Raw genomic sequence first — 21,157 nt, 5'->3', positions numbered from 1 at the left:
GCAAAACTGGAGCGGAAGAAAAAGATTTTTTAAGCAACAGAAAAGACTTTTCAGCTTCTGGTGACCACTTCTTGGAGCTGGAGTTTTTTCGAGTGAGAGCAGAAAGAGGTCTGATGATTGAAGAGAAATGCGGAATGAATTGCCGGTAGTAGTTAGCGAAACCAATAAAGCGTTGGATGGCTTTTACTCCGCAGGGTTGTGGCCAGTTGAGAATGGCATTCACCTTCTCGGGATCCATCTTGAGACCAGAATCCGAAACGATGTATCCAAGAAAAGGCAAGGAAGTTTGCTCGAAGACGCATTTCTCGTACTTAGCATACAAGCGGTTATCTCGCAGACGTTGCAGAACTTTGCGCACACTCCTTCGATGAGATGGAAGGTCTGGAGAAAATACAAGAATGTCATCCAAATAAACCACTACACATATGTAGAGGAGGTCTCGGAAGATATCGTTAACGAATTCCTGAAAAACCGCGGGAGCGTTACACAGGCCGAAAGGCATGACCAAGTACTCGTAGTGTCCATCCCGAGTGTTAAAGGCGGTTTTCCACTCGTCGCCGGAGCGGATTCGGACTAAATTGTAAGCTCCACGCAAGTCAAGTTTAGTAAAGATGCGGGCTCCTCGAAGGCGGTCAAAGAGCTCGGGTATCAGAGGCAGAGGATACCTATTCTTGACTGTGATGTTGTTTAGCCCACGATAGTCTATACAAGGTCGTAGAGAACCATCTTTTTTCTTTACAAAGAAAAAACCTGCTCCTGCAGGGGAGGAAGACTTTCGGATAAATCCTTTTGTAAGATTTTCTTGAATATACTCGGACATGGACTTAGTTTCTACAGCAGAGAGAGGGTAAATTCTTCCTCTTGGAGGAGAGCAGCCAGGGAGGAGATCAATCGGACAGTCGTAGGAGCGATGTGGCGGGAGACTCTCTGCTTCTTTCTTGTCGAAGACATCAGCATACGACCAATAGGGTGAAGGTAAACCAACCGGAACACTAGTGGATTGAGTAAGGAGCACAGGACGCACCGACCGAAGACATCGATCATGGCAAGAAGGACCCCATCGTAGAACATCTCCGGACCGCCAATTGAGAGTGGGCTCATGAAGTCTGAGCCACGGAAGACCAAGCAAAAAGGCGTGGGAAAGACTTGGTAAAACATAAAAGGCAATTTTCTCTTGATGAAGAGCGCCGATCTGTAGCTCGACTTCTTCAGTGACTAACGAAATAGTCTCCTGTAGCGGTCTTCCGTCCACCGATGCAACCAGGCGAGGGAAGTCCAACGAGATTACTGGGATGCGAAGCCTCCGAACCGCCTCAAGACTGATAAAATTGCCTGCCGCGCCCGAATCCACATACGCGACCTCGGAGAACCGATCCTGGTTGGAAACAAGTAAAACTGAAAGAGTCAAAGGTAGAGAGGAAACAGGATCACCTAGGGAGGCCTCTCTTACCTGCCCTAGGCGGAGGAGTTTTCCGGCCTATCAGGACAACTGCGAAGCAAATGAGCGGCACTACCACAGTAAAAACAGAGACCCTGGGTACGTCTCTCCTTACGGCGCTGCTCTGCCATCTTTACTCGATCTACTTGCATGGGTTCAGAAGCAGGAGGGGTAGAAGAGGGAGAGACGGGAGCACGAGGACTACTAGGCTGGCGAAAGGTGGAAGCAGAGGAATTAGGTCTCTTCTCTCTTGCGGACTCACGAGACCGCTCTTGGAAGCGGAGATCAATCCGAGTGGCGAGGGAGATAAGATCCTCTAGAGTGGTCGGAGTGTCACGCCCGGCAAGCTCATCTTTAATTCGGCTGGACAAACCCCGCCAGAAGGCACCCACTAGAGCCTCATTGTTCCACCCAAGCTCTGAAGCCAAAGTACGAAAACGTATGGCATATTGTCCGACGGATAAGGGTCCCTGGCGTAAATTAAAGAGGGACTCCGTGGTAGAGGCCAAACGTCCGGGTTCGTCAAAGACCTTGCGAAAGGTCTCGAGAAAATTCTCTAAGTGGGAAACAACGGGATCATCACGTTCCCACAAAGGATTAATCCAAGCTAGGGCCTCTCCTTCCAAATGAGATACAATAAATGCCACTTTGGCTCGATCGGATGGGTACTGCTGGGGCAGAAGCTCAAAATGGAGGCGGCATTGGTTCAAGAACCCTCTGCAGAGCTTAGGGTCGCCACCGTACCTAGGAGGTTTTCCCAGACGAGGAGGGGGATGAGGGGTGCCCGAAGGACTGGAGTCATTCTGAGCAGAGGCAGTGGGAGCGGACTGTAAATTAAAGAGGCGGTCATCAATCGACGCCATGTAGCTAAGCATGCGGGACTGAGTATCTCGCTGCTGCGAGAGCTCCTGTTGGAGGCTAGTAAGCTGAGCGGCATTTACAGGATCAGCAGCTTGCAGAGCGGATAAGCGTGACTCCATAGTTTTCATAAAAGCCATGATACGCTGCTGGTTGTCACGTAAATGGGCCAGTTCCTTCTGGGCCGAAAAAGCGGTACCTGCGGGGTCCATGGCCTGATTGTACTATTACGAGCAGGAACGAAACAAGAGTGGACCCTCTGGACCGTGGGGGAACTACCCCTGGGCGAGCGGACCTAGATAGGAAACCAACCCCTATACAGGGATCGTTTAGGAGCAAGCCCAGAGGTCTCTTACCCACGGTGGAGTACCAAGAGGGACGGCTCCAGGAAGGAAGACGGGAGAGGCTGGAGGAGAACAAGGCTGAAGGTGTTTTGAAAGGCTGGAAACCGGAGCAGGGAGACTGAAGGAAAGAAACAAAGGAACAAAGACAAGGGAAGGAAGGAGCGGGTACTGGAAGGGAAAGGAGGGCAATGGTGAGACTAGACGAGGAACCAAACAGAGTAGGTACACAGCACAGTAGCGGAAGGGGCCAGACGCACAAGCAAAAGCTAATGACAATCAGGCACAGAGGAACAGGTGAAGCAGCCTTTTGTAGCAGGAGCAAGAACAGGATAGGATGAGAGAGACCCCATGACCTCAGGGGGCGGTGGCCGAGAGGCTGTACCTGCGTCCAGGAGGGAAGCTAGAGCGCCTGCATTGAGACAGGACACCAGCCGAGGACCTGGAGACCGGAAGTGCCGGGAAGGCGGAGGAGCGTGCAAACCGGGACGCAGCAGAGGTGGAATGAGAACGCAGGAGAGTGGCGGTTGTAACAGGCGCAACGCTGGAGAGGTGAGAACCGCGCCGCAGGAGAGTGGCGGTTGTAACACCCACACTTGGACACTCCGAAGAGCTGTTCACTTTTCCAGATATAGATTCTGGCCTCTCACCCGATCCACTTGAAGTGGGGCAAGAAGAAATGGCATGTAGAAATGCCCAAATATTTTAGCGGTGGACGATGAGGAGACAAAATTGCCAACTGTGTGCGTGCAAGCTAATCCCCTGTCCATGGTGCTTGCGAAGATGCCTCCTGCCCTGCACCTGTTGTTGTACACACTCTACTAGCACCATCAGCAAGCACATCCATGTAATTGTCCCAGTGCAGCAATCAGTTATCCATACCCCAGTCCTTGGAACACAAGTGCAAATATGCAGCCAATGCTCCACAGGCCACACTACTAAATTCACACATTTCTCGACTGTTTGTGCTCAAAATGTTGCCTTTTAGGCTCGTGAAGACGGAAGATTTCCACAACTTGATGGCGGTGGCTGTCCCTCGGTACTCGGTCCTCAGCTGCCACTATTTCTCCCATTGTGCCGTCCCCGCATTACACAAGCGCATGTCCCACATTAGCCGTGCCCTCAACAACGCAGTTACTGGGAAAGTCCACCTAACCATGGACACTTGGACAAGTGCCTGTGGGCAGGGATGGTACATCTCGCTGACTGCTCACTGGATTAACATAGTGGAACCTGGGACACAGCTGGACCTTGGGATGGAGCTCTTCCTCCCATTGCCAAGGATTGCGGGCCCTAGGTCAGTTAGGATTGCCCCCACAGTCTACCGCTCCTGCACCTCCTCCTCTTCAGCCTCCATCTCCAAAATGACCACATCAGTCACAAGCTGGAAGCACTGCAGCTCTGCCTCAGCCAAGTGTCAACATGCTGTGCTGATGCTAATATGCTTAGGTGACAAACCGCACAATGCTGAAGAGTTGTGGACAGCTCTGTGGCTGACACCGCTAAACCTACAGCAAGGCATGGTTGTGTGTGACAATGAACGGAACCTGGTGGCAGATCTGAGGCAAGGCAAACTCACACATGTACCATGCCTGGCCCATGTGCTTAACCTCGTGGTTCAGCGGTTTCTCAAAACCTACCCTGAGCTGCTGGATCTGCTTGTCAAAGTATGCTGCCTGTGTGCCCATTTCAGAAAGTCAGCTACAACTTCCACCACCCTCGCTGTGCTTCAGCAGCGTTTGCAGCTTACGGCTCACCGACTGGTGTGTGATGTCCCCACGCGTTGGAACTCTACACTGCAGATGTTGGGGAGGATTTCTGAGCAGAAGACGGCAGTTGTTGACTACCAGCATCAACAAGGACATTGGCATTCAGTTTAGACTCCACACATAAGGCCTCAGGAGTAGACATGAATGTCAGTCATATGTACCATCCTCTAAAAGTTTGAGGACTCCTCCAAGATGGTGAGCGGTGATGACGCCATAATTAGCGCCACCATCCCGCTTCTCTGTCTAATGAAACACTCTCTGCTCACAATCAAAGAGGATGCATTGCAGGAGGAGCATGATGAGATGGAGCAAGGAGCCATACAGGGTGATTACACAGAGCCCAGCCTCATCTCATCCCAATGTGGATTGGGTGACAATGAGGAAGAGGAGGAGGTTGAGGAAGAACAGGAGCTAGTTTCATGCACTATAGACTATACTACCTGCACATCTGTCATACCGTTTGTTCAGCGTGGATGGTCTGAGGACAGGGACAAGAAGGAGGAGGAGAGCATGGTCAGTCGTCCTCTTGGTGAGGACACGGAAGTCTTGCCTGTTAGCAGTCTGGCACACATGGCTGATTTTATGTTATACTGCCTTGATCGTGACCCTCGCCTTCTCAAATTTTTGGGTGACATTCATTGCTGGTTGGTGACACTTCTAGACCCACTCTGCAAGGAGACCTTTCTATCGCTTATTCCTGAGGTGGACAGGTCTACTAAAATGGGGCAGTACCAGAAGGCCCTTGTTGCAGAATTATTAAAAAAATTACCATCTGAAAATGCTGGCAGCAGAGGTCACAGATCAATGGAAAACCAAGGAGTACAGGAGGGAGAGACACAACTCTAATCCAGCAGAGGCAGGGGAACACTGTCAACGTTCGGAGAGACTTTTCTCAGACCCTCCCATCGCACAAGCCCTGACATGCGGGGTACTCTCCCAAGGAGTGCAAAGCTTGGGAAGGTGCTGAGAGAGTACCTTGCTGACTGTACCAACGTCCTCTGTGATTCCTCCGTGCGTTATAATTATTGGGTCTGAAAGCTGGATAAGTGGCTGGCTCTCTCCACCTTGGAGGTCCTGGCCTGTCCTGCCGCTAGCGTTTTGTCAGAGCGTGTTTTTAGTGCCACTTGTGGAATTATAACTTATAAGCTCATCCGCCTGTCAACTGAAAATGCTGACAGGCTGACTCTTCCAAAAATGGGCCAGACTTCTCTACACCACTGAATGATAGCAGCATAACATAAACTCAAATCCAGTGTCTTTTTTTAGGAGGTCTATTCCCATGCATCTCTTCACACTCATACCTGGGTATACACTTCCTGATTTTGGCTATTTGCTGTTGTCATCCTCCTCCTTCTCATCATCATCATCTTCCACTACTAAATCACCAGTGTGATCATGGTCCGTGATGCAACACCCACTACAGTATGTTGAGGCATACCCCCAAGGGGGAAATGTTTATCAGCCCATACACTTACTGCATGGGCATTACAAGTATATTAGACCCGCTCCTTTATAATGGGAACCTTTTTTCATGAGGCCCCCGCTACATCTCTTCAAAGGGGCTTTGGAGTGTCTCAAATTTTTTGGCAGCCCTTGCATTCACTGCAAAGGCAAGCAGTATGGGAGATCCACTTCCTAATAATTGGAAAATTGCTTTGAGGTACTCCTCTACATCTCTTCAAAGGGGCATTAGAGTGGCTAGAATTTTTTTGGCAGCCCTTGCATTCACTGCATAGGCAAACACTATGGGAGACCCACTTCATCATAATAGGAGCCTTTTTTCCTGAGGCCCCTCCTGCGTCTCATCCAAGGGTTATTGGGGTGTGTCCAAATTTGTGGCAGCTCTTGGAGTGGGCTACTTTCACACAGAACCTTCCATCCCCTGGTATCTCTTGAGCAGTCCGACCAGTTCATCGGCATTCCGGGGATCACCCTGGGCAACTCACGTGTGTACGGGCCTCTGCAGGGAGTGCACAAATCAGTCCATCACCACCCGTTCTACCTTTTGCGCAGGAATAGAGGACTCTGGTTGCATCCACTTCTGGACCAGGTGCAACAGGTCAAACGTTTGGAAAAAAATCACAGAGAAAAAAGCAGAGATGATTACCTGCTGAAGCCTCCAAACAAATGCACTATCAGGGTGCAGCGGACCCGATTAATGATGGCAAAAACACAGGTGCAAAAAATACCAATGAAACAACCACTTTCAATCCAGTGTTGGCTGTTTGGCATTAGTGCACAAAAAGATAAGAGATAATAGTTTGTATGTGGCATTGTTCACACAGGCAATGCAGAGCATCTGGTTTACAGCCTATTACTAACGCACATACAGGCGGGCCGCCCAGTGCTACAAAATGCATGCTGTGTGAATAGAGGCCTACAGTTTACAGAGCCATCTTGGTCAAACATTTGGGAGCATGGTGGTTTGTCCCAGTGATACACCCAACGGTGAACCCGCTGTGCCCTGATAATGATTGTTACCCCCAAGCGTGCAAGAATCTCCATTTTAGCTTGCCAAACACTTTAGTGTCCTGCAAAGCTAAATCATGATATGCTTTCTGGGGTTCCCCCATCAAATATGGCGCCAGTACCTCTGCCCATTGCTCTGGCTGGAGTTTCTCCCTCTCGGCGACTCTTTCAAATACCGTCTGGAAAGCCTCAACATTGCAATTCTCCATTGTAGAATCTTCAGCTTCAACAATGCAATTCTCCACTGCAGGTTCTTCAGCTTCAATATTGCAATTCTCAAATGCAGGTTCTTCAGCTTCAAAACTGCAATTCGACAATGCCGAGTCTTCAGCCTCAACATTGCAATTCTCCATTGTAGATTCTTCAGTCTCAACACTGCAATTCACCAATGCCGGGTCTTCAGCCTCAACACTGCTGGGTCTTCAGCCTCAATACTGCAATTTGCCAATGCCGGGTCTTCAGCCTCAACACTGCAATTCATCACTGCCGGATCTTCAACCTCAAAACAGCAATTCGCCAATTTGCCAATGCCGGGTCTTCAGCCTCAAAACTGCAAGTCGCCAATGCAGGGTCTTCAGCCTCAACACTGCAAATCTCCATTGTAGATTTTTCAGCCTCAACACTGCAATTCTCCACTGCAGGTTCTTCAGGCTCAACACTGCAATTCCCAAATGCAGGTTCTTCAGCCTCAAGACTGCAATTTGCCAATGTCGGGTCTTCAGCCTCAACACTGCAATTCAGTGGATAGGCAAACAGTATGGTAGTACCAACTTCTTAATAATGGAAACATTGTTTTCAGGGGGCAATCCTGTACGTCTGTTCCAAGGGTTATTGGGGTGCTTCCAAATTTGGGGCAGGTGTTGCATTCACTGCATAGGCAAACAGTATGGTGGGACCAACTTCCTAATAATGGAAACATTGCTTTCAGGGGGCCATCCTGTACGTCTGTTCAAAGGGTTATTGGGGTGCATCTAAATTTGGAGCAGGGCAGGCCTTGCATTCACTTCATGGGCAAACAGTATAGGCGTGCCAACTTCTTAATAATGTGAACATTGCTTTCAGGAGGCCCTCCTGTATGTCTCTTCAAAGGGGTATTGGGGTGCGTCCAAATTTTGGGCAGCCCTGCCACTCACTGCATACACAATAGCAGTATAGGAGACCCACTGTTTAATAATGGGAACAACAAAGTATAGCCGGCTGATGGCTCTCTAAGAAAAGTGAGGGCTGACTGCTGGCCCTTTAAGAATAGTAAAGGCCACCTGATGGTCCTATAAAAATAGTCTTTGTGACTTTCAGAGTCCCTCCTTCATAGTTGAAAAATGATGTGTCTGATGATGTGTCACCACATAGCAAGATAAGGTTGTAAAATATTAAAATGACATTTCCCAGTGCATGCATTTGTCTTGGTTGAAAGCAATGCTAAAGTTCAAAAACACATCAAAAATGCTACTTGTGAACATAGCCCAAGGTGTGGAGGAGCATTTTTGTTTTTGGTTATTTATTTTGCCTTATATACAAGTCATTACCCTGAAAAGAATGTTCCTTAACATAGTTCCTAGGAAAATCCATTTTTGTTTCGATTTCTGCAATTTCCAGTCCCTCTGCAGGCCGCCGTGGGTGATGCAGTTGGAAAAATGCTCGAGTTTCTCATATACTTACATTGGGCTTGTTGCTCGGGTCAAGCACCTGAGCATTCCAATATACTTGACCCAAGCAACGAGTACCCGAGTATTTTAGTGCTCATCCAACACTAGTCACTGCCACTGTGCTACAGCTCAGTTTCAGGGTGTTGGCAATCTTATAACCTAGGCCATCTTTTTATAGAGCATCAATTCTTTTCTTCAGATCCTCAGAGAGTTCTTTGCCATGAGGTGTCATGTTGAACTTCCAGTGACTAATATGAGAGAGTGTGAGAGCGATAACACCAAATTTAACACATCTTCTCCCAAATCACATCTGAGACGTTGTAACACTAAGGCCATGTGCACACGTTCAGGATTTTTCCTGTTTTTTTGCGTTTTTTCACTATAAAACGTGATAAAAACGCGAAAAAAACGCTTACATATGCCTCCTATTATTTTCAGGGTATTCCGCATTTTTTGTGCAAATGTTGCGATTTTTTCCGCGAAAAAAACGCATAGCGGAAAAAAAAGCAACATGTTCATTAAAAATGCGGAATTGCAGGGATTCCGCACACCTAGGAGTCCATTGATCTGCTTACTTCCCGCACGGGGCTGTGCACACCATGCGGGAAGTAAGCAGATTATGTGCAGTTGGTACCCAGGGTGGAGGAGAGGAGACTCTCCTCCACGGACTGGGCACCATATAATTGGTCAAAAAAAAAGAATTAAAATAAAAAATAGTCCTATACTCACCCTCTGATGGCCCCCGAAGTGTTCCCGCCTCTCCGGTGCATGCTCTCTCTTCGGTTCCTATAGATGGTGTGGTTCAGGACCTGTGATGACGTCACTGTTTTGTGATTGGTCGCGTGACCGCTCATGTGACTCACGCGACCAATCACAAGCCGCGACGTCATCACAGGTCCTGAACCACACCGGCATCTATAGGAACGGATGCCGCTGAGGAGATCGTCTGGGTGAGTATAACCATTTTTTTTTTTTTTTATTATTATTTTTAAACATTCTATCTTTTACTATAGATGCTGCATAAGCAGCATCTATAGTAACAAGTTGGTCACACTTGTCAAACAGTATGTTTGACAAGTGTGACCAACTTGTCAGTCAGGTTTCCAAGCGATGCTAGAGATCTCTTGGAAAACTTTAGCATTCTGCAAGCTAATTACGCTTGCAGAATGCTAAAAAAACTCGAAAAAAAACGGGAAAAAAACGCAAAGAAAAAATGTGGATTTCTTGCAGAAAATTTCCGGTTTTCTTCAGGAAATTTCTGCAAGAAATCCGGACGTGTGCACATACCCTAAGGGTGCACCATGTGCACAAAACATGCAGAATGCATTCTAAATGATAGGATGCATAATGTATGCGTTTTTAATGAGTTTTTATAGCGTTTTTATCACGAAAAAACGTGAAAAAAACACAAAATAACCTGAACGTGTGCACATACCCTAATGAGTCACATGACACCGCAGGGGGAATGGATAATTGAGGACAATTTGGCCATTTTCGCTTAGGGGTGCACTCACTTTTGTTGCCAGCGGTTTAGACATTAATGACTGTGTGCTGAGTTATTTAAAGGTCTCACCAAATTTTCACTGTTATACAAGCTGTACACTGACTATTTTGTATCAAAGTGTCAGATATTCGGTGTTGTCCTATGAAAAGATATCTAATATATAAAGCTGAATGTGTATGTGTATGTGTGTATGTCCGGGATTGGCATCTGCACCGTCGCAGCTACAGCCATAAAATTTTGCACAGTCACACGTCTGGAAACCGAGAGCGTCATAGGCTATGTTGTGAGACAAAATTTTAACCCCGCGCATTCCAATTCACCAAACAATTTTGCCCCTATCTACATAATGGGGAAAAAGTGAAAGGAAAAGTGTTGGAGGCGAATTGACAGCTGCCAGATGTGAACAAGGGGGACTTAAAGAGTGAGAGCGATGGCGCCAAAGAGTATATACCATACAGTTGCTAAGGTGGGGCCCCGACATTGGATACTCACCACACATGGGGATATGAACACACACACAAAATGCACCACTCACTACCATGTGCTTGAACGCATGTATCACCCTCAGCACACATTTCACCACACATACACCAACCTCGCCACATAAAAGTCGAAACAAAAAAGTCGCCGCTCAAAACTCGCCACGCGCAAAACTCGCCACATGCAAAACTAGGCTCATGCAAACCTCGCCACACGTGCAAAACTCACCTCATGGAAAACTCGCCACACGCAAAACTTGCACACGCGGAAAAATTGCCACATGCACAAAAGTTGCAACACATGCAAAAGTTGCCTCACACAAAACTTGCACATACTCAAAACGCACAACACATAAAACTCACCAAGCGCAAAACTTGCTGCACACAACTTGCTACACTAACCTGTCACATGCAACTCGACACACAAAAAGTTGCTACACGCATGTCGCCACACAAAACTCATCTCACAAAAGTCACTACATGCATGTAGCCACATGCAACTCAACACACACGTGACACATGAAACTCGCCATAAAACACACACAAGTCTGGTATTATCCTTCAAAAATAAAAATCTGATTAATAAGCAGACAAACTACAAGAGCAACAAATGTACCATATAGGAAATACGGCAGCTGTCAGTCACATGACCTGTCTATTATGTGTATGTGTGAGCTAATATATACTGCCAGGGGGGAGGGCTTTCTGTTGGCTGGGGATTTATCAGGCTGCCAATTTAGCTTACAAATACTGAGGTAAAAATACTGAGCAAATAACGTGTGAACGAGGTCTAATACGGGAGGAGATGACACACAGATATATACTATATACAGGAGGAGATGACACACAGGTATATACTATATACAGGGGAGATGACACACACAAATATACTATATACAGGGGGGATTACATACAGGTACATACTATATGCAGGGGAGATGACACACATGTATATACTATATACAGGAGGAGATGACACACAGATATATACTATATACAGGAGCAGATGACACACCGGTATATACTATATACAGGAGGAGATGACATACAGGTACATACTATATACAGGAGGGAGGAGATCACACACAGGTATATACTATATACAGGAGGAGATGACATACAGGTACATACTATATACAGGAAGGAGGAGATGACACACAGGTATATACTATATACAGGAGCAGATGACACACAGGTATATACTATATACAGGAGGAGATGACTTGCAGGTATATACTATATACAGGAGGAGATGACACACGTATATACTATATACAGGAGGAGATGACATACAGGTATATACACTATATAAAAGAGGAGATGACACATAGGTATATAGAGGAGGAGATGACATACAGCAGGTATATACTATATACAGGGGAGATGACATACAGGTATATACTATATACAGGAGATGACATACAGGTATATACTATATACAGGAGGAGATGACACATAGGTATGTACAATATACAGGAGGAGATGACATACAGCAGGTATATAAAATTTACAGGGGAGATGACATACAGGTATATACTATATACAGGAGATGACATACAGGTGTATGCTATATATAAGGGAGATGACAAACATGTATATACTGAGGGGAAAATGAGAGGTGTGAGGTGAAAATGAGGGGTGTGAGGTGAAAATGAAAAGGTGTGAGTGCAAAATGAGAGGAGTGAGGGAAAATAGTGGAGTGATCGGAAAATGACAGATGTGAGGTCGAAATGACAAGTGTTAGGGGGAATGAGAGATGTGAGGGGAAAAATGAGAGGCGTGATGGGAAAATAAGAGAAGTGAGGTGCTATAACTAACCACAGATATTTAGTATGCCTAGGCAACGCCGGGCTCTTCAGCTAGTAATAAAATATTTACAAAAATATGAGGTATGTACTCACTTTTGTGATGTACAGTGTACACTTGTACATTATCATTATTGCTGGTATCATTCACCTTTGACTATTGCACCTTCTTTTTACTTATATATACTTCATGTACATACTCATCATTCCATCATTCATGCATTGCGCCATCCCTTGAGGCCTCTAACTGTCCTGTCCATATTTCCTTTTGTCTGGTTCTTAACCTTGTATGGTTTCCTTGTACTGAACTTTTTATATGTTTTATCTAGTTTTCAACAAAGTTCTGCATATAAATATGATCTTAGTCATGCTTCTCACATTAGTGATTTTATGATGTGCAGCATGTGACCTGGACTAATACGTGGGACTGTATCGGTATATTCATACTACAATATTGCAAACTAGTACAGCTAATCAGATATCTAAATGAGAAAGATTAAGGCATATTTGACCTTAGTCAAAATATGACCATGTCCTCTTGACATACATATGTGGTTAAAATTGTTGGTACCCCTTGTTTAATGACAGAAAAACCCACAATGGTCACAGAAATAACTTGAATCTGACAAAAGTAATAATAAATAAAACATCTATGAAAAAGAACACATTAAAGTCAGTCATTGCTTTTCAGCCATGCTTCCACAGAATTTTTTAAATAATAAAAGTCATGAAATAGGCCTGGACAGAAATGATAGTACCCCTGAAAATAATGTGACAAAAAGTTATAAGATCATCTGCAAGCAGCTTGATGTTCCTGTGACTACAGTTGCACATATTATTCAGAAATTTAAGATCCATGGGACTGAAGCCAACCTCCATGGATGTGGCCGCAGGAGGAAAATTGATGTCAAATTAAAGAGACGGATAATAAGAATGGTAACAAAAGAGCCCAGAAAAACTTCTAAACAGATTAAAGGTGAACTTCCAGCTCAAGGAACATCAGTGTCAAATCGCACCATCCGTCGTTGTATGAGCCAAAGTGGACTTCATGGCAGACGACAAAGGTGGACATCATTGTTAAAATAAAAATCATTAAAAAGCCACAAAGCTTCTGGGAGAATGTTCTATGGACAGATGAGACAAAAATGTCCTATGGACACATGAGACAAAAATTGAACTTTTTGGCAAGGCACATCAGCTCTATGTTCACAGATGGAAAAAAGAAGCATAAGAACACTGTCCCTACTGTAAAACATGGAGGAGGCTCTATTATGTTCTGGGGCTGCTTTGCTGCATCTGGCACAGAGTGTCTAGAATCAGTGCAGGGTGTAATGAAATCTCAAGGCTATCAAGGGATTCTAGAGAGAAATGTGCTGCCCAGTGTCAGAAAGCTAGATCTCAATCGCAAGTCATGGGTCTTGCAACAGGATAATGATCCAAAATGCATATAAAAAAGCAACCAAGAATGGCTAAGAGGAAAATATTGGACTATTCTGAAGTGGCCTTCTATGAGCCCTGACCTAAATCTATTGAGCATCTTTGGAAAGAGCTGAAACATGGATAAGGCAACCTTCAAACACGACACATCTGGAGCAGTTAGCTCTTGAGGAGTGGGCCAAAATGCCTCTTAAGAGGTTCAGAAGTCTCATTAACAGTTACAGGAATCATTTGGTTGCAGTGATTGCCCCAAAAGGTTGTGCAACAAAATATTAAGTTAAGAGTACCATCATTTCTGTCCAGGCCTATTTCATGAGTTTTATTTTCAAAAAATTCTGTGGAAGCATGGTTTAAAAGCAATGTTTGACTTTCATTTGTTCATTTTCATAGATTTTTTATTTATTACTTTTGTCATATTCAAGTTAATTCTGTGGCCATTGTGGGTTTTTCTGTCATTAAACGAGGGGCACCAACAATTTTGACCATGTGTGTATCCAATAAGTGATACTGTAAAATTAAAAATGTCAGTTTTAGAATCTGTGTACTATATAGATACTGACAAACATGTTATATACCCGTATTTTTCGGACTATAAGACGCACCGGACTATAAGGCGCACCCAGGTTTTAGAGGTGGAAAATAGGGAAAAAAATATTTGAAGCAAAAAAATGTGGTAAAATATTTAATAACATACTATTATATGTGGTGTTATTATATATAATAGTATGTTATTATGTTGGAAGCTGCGGGACCAGTGTGGTGTCTGTGAAGTACTATATGAAGATGCTGGAGGGTGAGTATAAGAATGGGGGCGCAGGGCTTATATTGAAAGCACCACTCCAGCACTGCAAAATAACACTGGAGTGCTGCTTTAAAATCCCATGGGAGAACTATAACTCCCAGCCTGTCCTGCAGATCCTATGACATGCTGGGAGTTATAGTTCATTAAAGGAGTGGCAGAGTGCTTTATTGTGTTTTGGAAAGACTAACCTCTTAATTGTGGCAGCCAGCCTGTGGTGAGGTAAAAGCATCCCATGACTGCACACACAGAGCCCTCCCTCTTGTTGCCTTTCCACAGCACAGGTAATGGAAGCCAGCAGATTCTAGTGTTGGAGTCTGAAGGACCTGTGATGATGTCAAGAAGAGGGAGGGCTCTGTGCTGCCATGTGATGCTCCAGCCCGCCCACTTCTGACATCACACAGGTCCTCCTTGTGCACACTGCACAGCACTCAGCTCCAGCCCAGGAAGGTACCAGCGATCTCCTCTCTCCCGGACCCTGCTGCTGCTGCTGCCTCCTCCTCCCCCAGACACACGGATCTCCCTAGCTGCTGCAGGAATCAGTGCTGAGGAATCTATGTGTGTCGCTGCTTAAGTGCAGCATTCATTTGCTGCTCCCGGCTCACCGCTCAGCTGATAGGTGGGCGGAGAGTAGCTAATGAATATTCACTGCACTTAATCATCAGGACCACATGGTTTCCCCAACAGCTGATTCCCGGCAGTGGGGACATTTTTCTGCCTCCTGAAGTGGGATATCATTGCGATCCCACTCGCTGCTGCCCCCCTCCCCACATGCTACATCCCTACCATAAGACGCACCCACACTTTCCTCCCAAAATTGGAGGAAAAAAGTGCGTCTTATGGTCAGAAAAATACGGTGTGTATATATATATATATATATATATATATATATATATATATATATATATATATATATATATATACCGTATTTTTCGGACTATAGGACGCACCGGACTATAAGGCGCACCCAGGTTTTAGAGTTGGAAAATAGGGGAAAAAAATATTTGAAGCAAAAAAATGTGGAAAAATATTTAATAACATAAATAACATACTATTATATGTGGTGTTATTATATATAATAGTATGTTATTATGTTGGAAGCTGCGGGACCAGTGTGGTGTCTGTACAGTACTATGTGAAGACGCTGGAGGGTGAGTATAAGAACGGGGGCGCAGGGCTTATAGTGAAAGCACCACTCCAGCACTGCAAAATAACACTGGAGTGCTGCTTTAAAATCCCATGGGAGAACTATAACTCCCAGCATGTCCTGCAGATCCTATGACATGCTGGGAGTTATAGTTCACCACAGGAGTGGCAGAGTGCTTTATTGTGTATTGTAAAGACTAACCTCTTAATTGTGGCAGTCTGCCAGCCACTGTGGTGAGGTAAAAGCATCCCATGACTGCACACAGAGCCCTCCCTCTTGTTGCCTCTCCACAGCACAGGTTATGAGGAAGCTGCAGATTCTAGTGGGGAGCCTGAAGGACCTGTGATGATGTCAAGAAGAGGGAGGGCTCTGAACTGCCATGTGATGCTCCAGCCCACCCACTTCTGACATCATCACAGGTCCTGTTTGTGCACAACACTCGGCGTCCAAGCATGGCAGGCAGGTACGCAGCGATCTCCTCTCTCCTCTGGCCCCTGCTGCTGCTGCCTCCTCCCCAGGACACACAAGTCTCCCTAGCTGCTGCAGGAGTCAGCAGCTGAGGAAGCCATGTGTGTCGCTGCTTAAGTGCAGCATTCATTTGCTGCTCCCGGCTCACCGCTCAGCTGATCAGTGGGCGGGGAGCAGCTAATAAATATTCACTGCACTTAATCAGCGGGGCCATGTGCTTTCCCCAGCAGCTGATTCCGGGCAGCGGGGACATCCTGAAGTGGGATAACAGTGCGATCCCACTCACTGCTGCCCCCCTCCCCACATGCTACATCCGTACTATAAGACGCACCCACACTTTCCTCCCAAATTTGGAGGAAAAAAGGTGCGTCTTATAGTCCGAAAAATACGGTATATATATATATATATATATATATATATATATATACATATATATATATATATATATATATATATATATATACACACAGTACAGACCAAAAGTTTGGACACACCACAGTTAAAGATTTTTCTGTATTTTCATGACTATGAAAATTGTACATTCACACTGAAGGCATCAAAACCTTTTGCTTTGATGACTGCTTTGCACACTCTTGGCATTCTCTTGATGAACTTCAAGAGGTAGTCACCAGGAATGGTTTTCACTTCACAGGTGTGCCCTGTCAGGTTTAATAAGTGGTATTTCTTGCCTTATTAATGGGGTTGAGACCATCAGCTGTGTTGTGCAGAAGTCGGGTGGATACACAGCTGATAGTCCTACTGAATAGACTGTTAGAATTTGTATTATGGCAAGAAAAAAGAATCTAAGTAAAGAAAAACGAGTGGCCATCATTACTTTAAGAAATGAAGGTCAGTTAGTCTGAAAAATTGGGAAAACTTTGAAAGTGTCCCCAAGTGCAGTGGCAAAAACCATCAAGCGCTACAAAGAAACTGGCTCACATGAGGACCGCCCCCCAAGGAAAGGAAGACCAAGAGTCACCTCTGCTTCTGAGGATCTGTTTATACGAGTCACTCACCAGCCTCAGAAATCGCAGGTTAACAGCAGCTCAGATTAGAGACCAGGTCAATGCCACACAGAGTTCTAGCAGCAGACACATCTCTACAACAACTGTTAAGAGGAGACTTTGTGCAGCAGGCCTTCATGGTAAAATAGCTGCTGGGAAACCACTGCTAAGGACAGGCAACAAGCAGAAGAGACTTGTTTGGGCTAAAGAACACAAGGAATGGACATTAGACCAGTGGAAATCTGTGCTTTGGTCTGAGTCCAAATTTGAGATCTTTGGTTCCAACCACCGTGTCTTTGTGCAAAGCAGAAAAGGTGAACGGATGGACTCTACATGCCTGGTTCCCACCGTGAAGCATGGAGGAGGAGGTGTGATGGTGTGGGGGTGCTTTGCTGGTGACACTGTTGGGGATTTGTTCAAAATTGAAGGCATACTGAACCAGCATGGCTACCACAGCATCTTTCAGCGGCATGATATTCCATCCGGTTTCGTTGAACCATCATTTATTTTTCAACAGGATAATGACCCCAAACACACCTCCAGGCAGTGTAAGGGCTATTGGACCAAGAAGGAGAGTGATGGGGTGCTACGCCAGATGACCTGGCCTCCAAAGTCACCAGACCTGAACCCAATCGAGATGGTTTGGGGTGAGCTGGACCACAGAGTGAAGGCAAAAGGGCCAAAAAGTGCTAAGCATCTCTGGGAACTCCTTCAAGATTGTTGGAAGACCATACCCGGTGACTACCTCTTGAAGCTCATCAAGAGAATGCCAAGAGTGCAATCAAAGCAAAAGGTGGCTACTTTGAAGAACCTAGAATATAAGACATAATTTCAGTTGTTTCACACTTTTTTGTTAAGTATATAATTCCACATGTGTTAATTCATAGTTTTGATGCCTTCAGTGTGAATGTACAATTTTCATAGTCAGGAAAATGCAGAAAAATCTTTAAATGAGAACATGTGTTCAAACTTTTGGTCTGTACTGTATATATATATATATATATACATACAATCTGCTCAAAAAATAGAGGGAACAATAGAATCCCACATCCTAGATATCACTGAGTGAAATATTCCAGTTGTAAATCTTTATTCATTACATAGTGGAATGTGTTGAGAGCAATAAAACCTAAAAATGATGAACAGAAATCATAACTAATATCCCATGGTGAAAATCCAAGTAGAAAACAGTAGCAAATGCCATAAAGTAAAATAAATCAATTTTATTAACACAAGAATCTAAAATTGTACAAGACCATATAAAAGATGGAGATACAATACAAATAGGACTGCCCAGTCACATAGCACACCCACAGGTAGAAAATATCATAATGAGCAACTTATCCCTCAGATTTTCAATACAAGTCCATCTGTGGTCTTTTTATATAGTAAGTTGATTAATCTACATCTAAAACTAAAGTAATATCTGACAGTGTACATATGCTTGTGCTAAAAGGATAATAAATTTGTGTTAATACGCATAGACAATTGCAAAAGTGCTAAATCATCTAAACGCACAAAATAGACTGATGTCAGTACATTGCATCTCAATACCACATAAGTGAGTTTACTAATGTTCACTACTTCTCACTCAGTATGAATCCTAGATAATTAGATTTAGATAAAGTGCATAGTGCTTAAATGTATAATACATAAGGTACCATCATATAAATAAAGTTCCACATTAACATAAGTCATGAATGCAACATTGTGCTTCGGCACCATAGGTGTCCCTAGGTAACAGAGTAGAGTAGCATGTGCATTTAGATAGATGGTATGTGACCTACTTAGGCTGCCCAAATCCCCTAAGGGTTAACGCCTCTAGTGCACCAATGTGCTTAGACGCCATAGGTGTCCATGAGTGAGTAAGTGGGATCACATATACATATAGGCAAGTAAGTGGTGTGCGACCTGATATGTGATCCCAGCCTGATGATCTCATCTTGGTACCTAATGGCAGTCAGGCTACCTCTGGCGAGCACATTGAGGGCTGTGCGGGCTTTGCGGCGCTCCAAAGAAATGCCACTCCACATTATTACTGACTCACTGCCCAACCCGTCATGCTGAAGGATGTTGCAGGCAGCAGTTCGCTCTTCACAGCATCTCCAGACTCTGTCACATCTGTCACATGTGCTCAGTGTGAACCTGCTTTCATCTGTGAAGAGCACAGGGCGCCAGTGGCGAATTTGCCAATCCTGGTGTTCTGTAGGAAATGCCAAGCATCCGGCACTGTGTTTGGCTGTGAGCACAACCCCTATCTGTGAATGCTGGGCACTCAGACTCATAGTCGGTTTCTATCCGTTTGTGCAGACACATGCACATTTGTGGCCTGCTGGAGGTCATTTTACAGGGCTCTGGCAGTGCTCCTCCTCTTCCTTCTTGCACAAAGGCTGAGGTAGTGGTCCTGCTGCTGGGTTGTTGCCCTCCTACGTCCCCCTCCATGTCTCCTGGTGTACTTGCCTGTCTCCTGGTAGCGTGCCCCGTCTCTGGACACTACCCTGAAAGACACAGCAAACCTTCTTGCCACAGCTCGCCTCACATTGAAGTGCAATCCTAGATGAGCTGCACTACCTGAGCCACTTGTGTGGGTTGTAGAGTCCGTCTCATGCTACCAGGAGTGTGAAAGCACAACCAACATTCAAAAGTAAGCAAAACATCAGCCAGAAAACATTGGTACTGAGATGTGATCTGTGGTCCCCACCTGCAGAACCACTCCTTTATTGAGTGTGTCTTGATAATTTCCAAAAATTTCCATCTGTTGTCAATTCCATTTGCACAACAGCATGTGAAACTGATTGTCAAACAGTGTTGCTTCCTAAGTGGACAATTTGATTTCACAGAGGTTTGATTTACTTGGAGTTATATTCTGCTGTTTAAGTGTCCCCTTTATTTTTGACCATTGTATATACAGTACAGACCAAAAGTTTGGACACACCTTCTCCTTTATAGATTCTTCTGTATTTTCATGACTATGAAAATTGTACATTCACACTGAAGGCATCAAAACTATGAATTAACACATGTGGAATTATATACTTAACAAAAAAAGTGTGAAACAACTGAAATTATGTCTTATATTCTAGGATCTTCAAAGTAGCCACCTTTTGCTTTGATGACTGCTTTGCACACTCTTGGCATTCTCTTGATGAGCTTCAAGAGGTAGTCACCGGGAATGGTCTTCCAACAATCTTGAAGGAGTTCCCAGAGATGCTTAGCACTTTTTGGTCCTTTTGCCTTCACTCTGTGGTCCAGCTCACCCCAAGCCATCTCGATTGGGTTCAGGTCTGGTGACTGTGGAGGCCAGGTCATCTGGCGTAGCACCCCATGACTCTCCTTCTTAGTCAAATAGCCCTTACACAGCCTGGAGGTGTGTTTGGGGTCATTGTCCTGTTGAAAAATAAATGATGGTCCAACTAAACGCAAACTGGATGGAATAGCATGCCGCTGCAAGATGCTGTGGTAGCCATGCTGGTTCAGTATGCCTTCAATTTTGAAAAAATTCCTAACAGTGTCACCAACAAAGCACCCCCACACCATCACACCTCCTACACCATGCTTCATGGTGCGAACCAGGCATGTAGAGTCCATCCGTTCACCTTTTCTGCGTCGTACAAAGGCACGGTGTAAGGAACCAAAAATCTCAAATTTGGACTCATCAGACCAAAGCACAGATTTCCATTGGTCTAATGTCCATTCCTTGTGTTCTTTAGCCCAAACAAGTCTCTTCTGCTTGTTGCCTGTCCTTAGCAGTGGTTTTCTAGCAGCTATTTTACCATGAAGGCCTGCTGCACAAAGTCTCCTCTTAGTTGTTGTAGAGATTTGTCTGCTGCTAGAACTCTGTGTGGCATTGACCTGTCTCTAATCTGAGTTGCTGTTAACCTTTGATTTCTGAGGCTGGTGACTCGGATAAACAGATCCTCAGAAGCAGAGGTGACTCTTGGTCTTCCTTTCCTGGGGCAGTCCTCATGTGAGCCAGTTTCTTTGTAGCGCTTG

The 21,157-nt window shown here is 45.0% G+C and overlaps 1 protein-coding gene across 12 annotated transcripts in view; it reads left to right on the top strand.

The window, feature by feature from the left end:
• Nucleotides 1–21,157, top strand: part of CTNND2 (catenin delta 2) — a 3,400,942-nt gene that overhangs the window by 3,026,992 nt on the left and 352,793 nt on the right. The window lies entirely within an intron of this gene.

This window comes from Ranitomeya variabilis, chromosome 6 (genome assembly GCF_051348905.1).
Source record: "Ranitomeya variabilis isolate aRanVar5 chromosome 6, aRanVar5.hap1, whole genome shotgun sequence".
NCBI classification, from domain to species: Eukaryota; Metazoa; Chordata; class Amphibia; order Anura; family Dendrobatidae; genus Ranitomeya; species Ranitomeya variabilis.
Note: the sequence above shows the minus strand (reverse complement) of the source record. Positions and strands in the feature narration are given on the sequence as shown.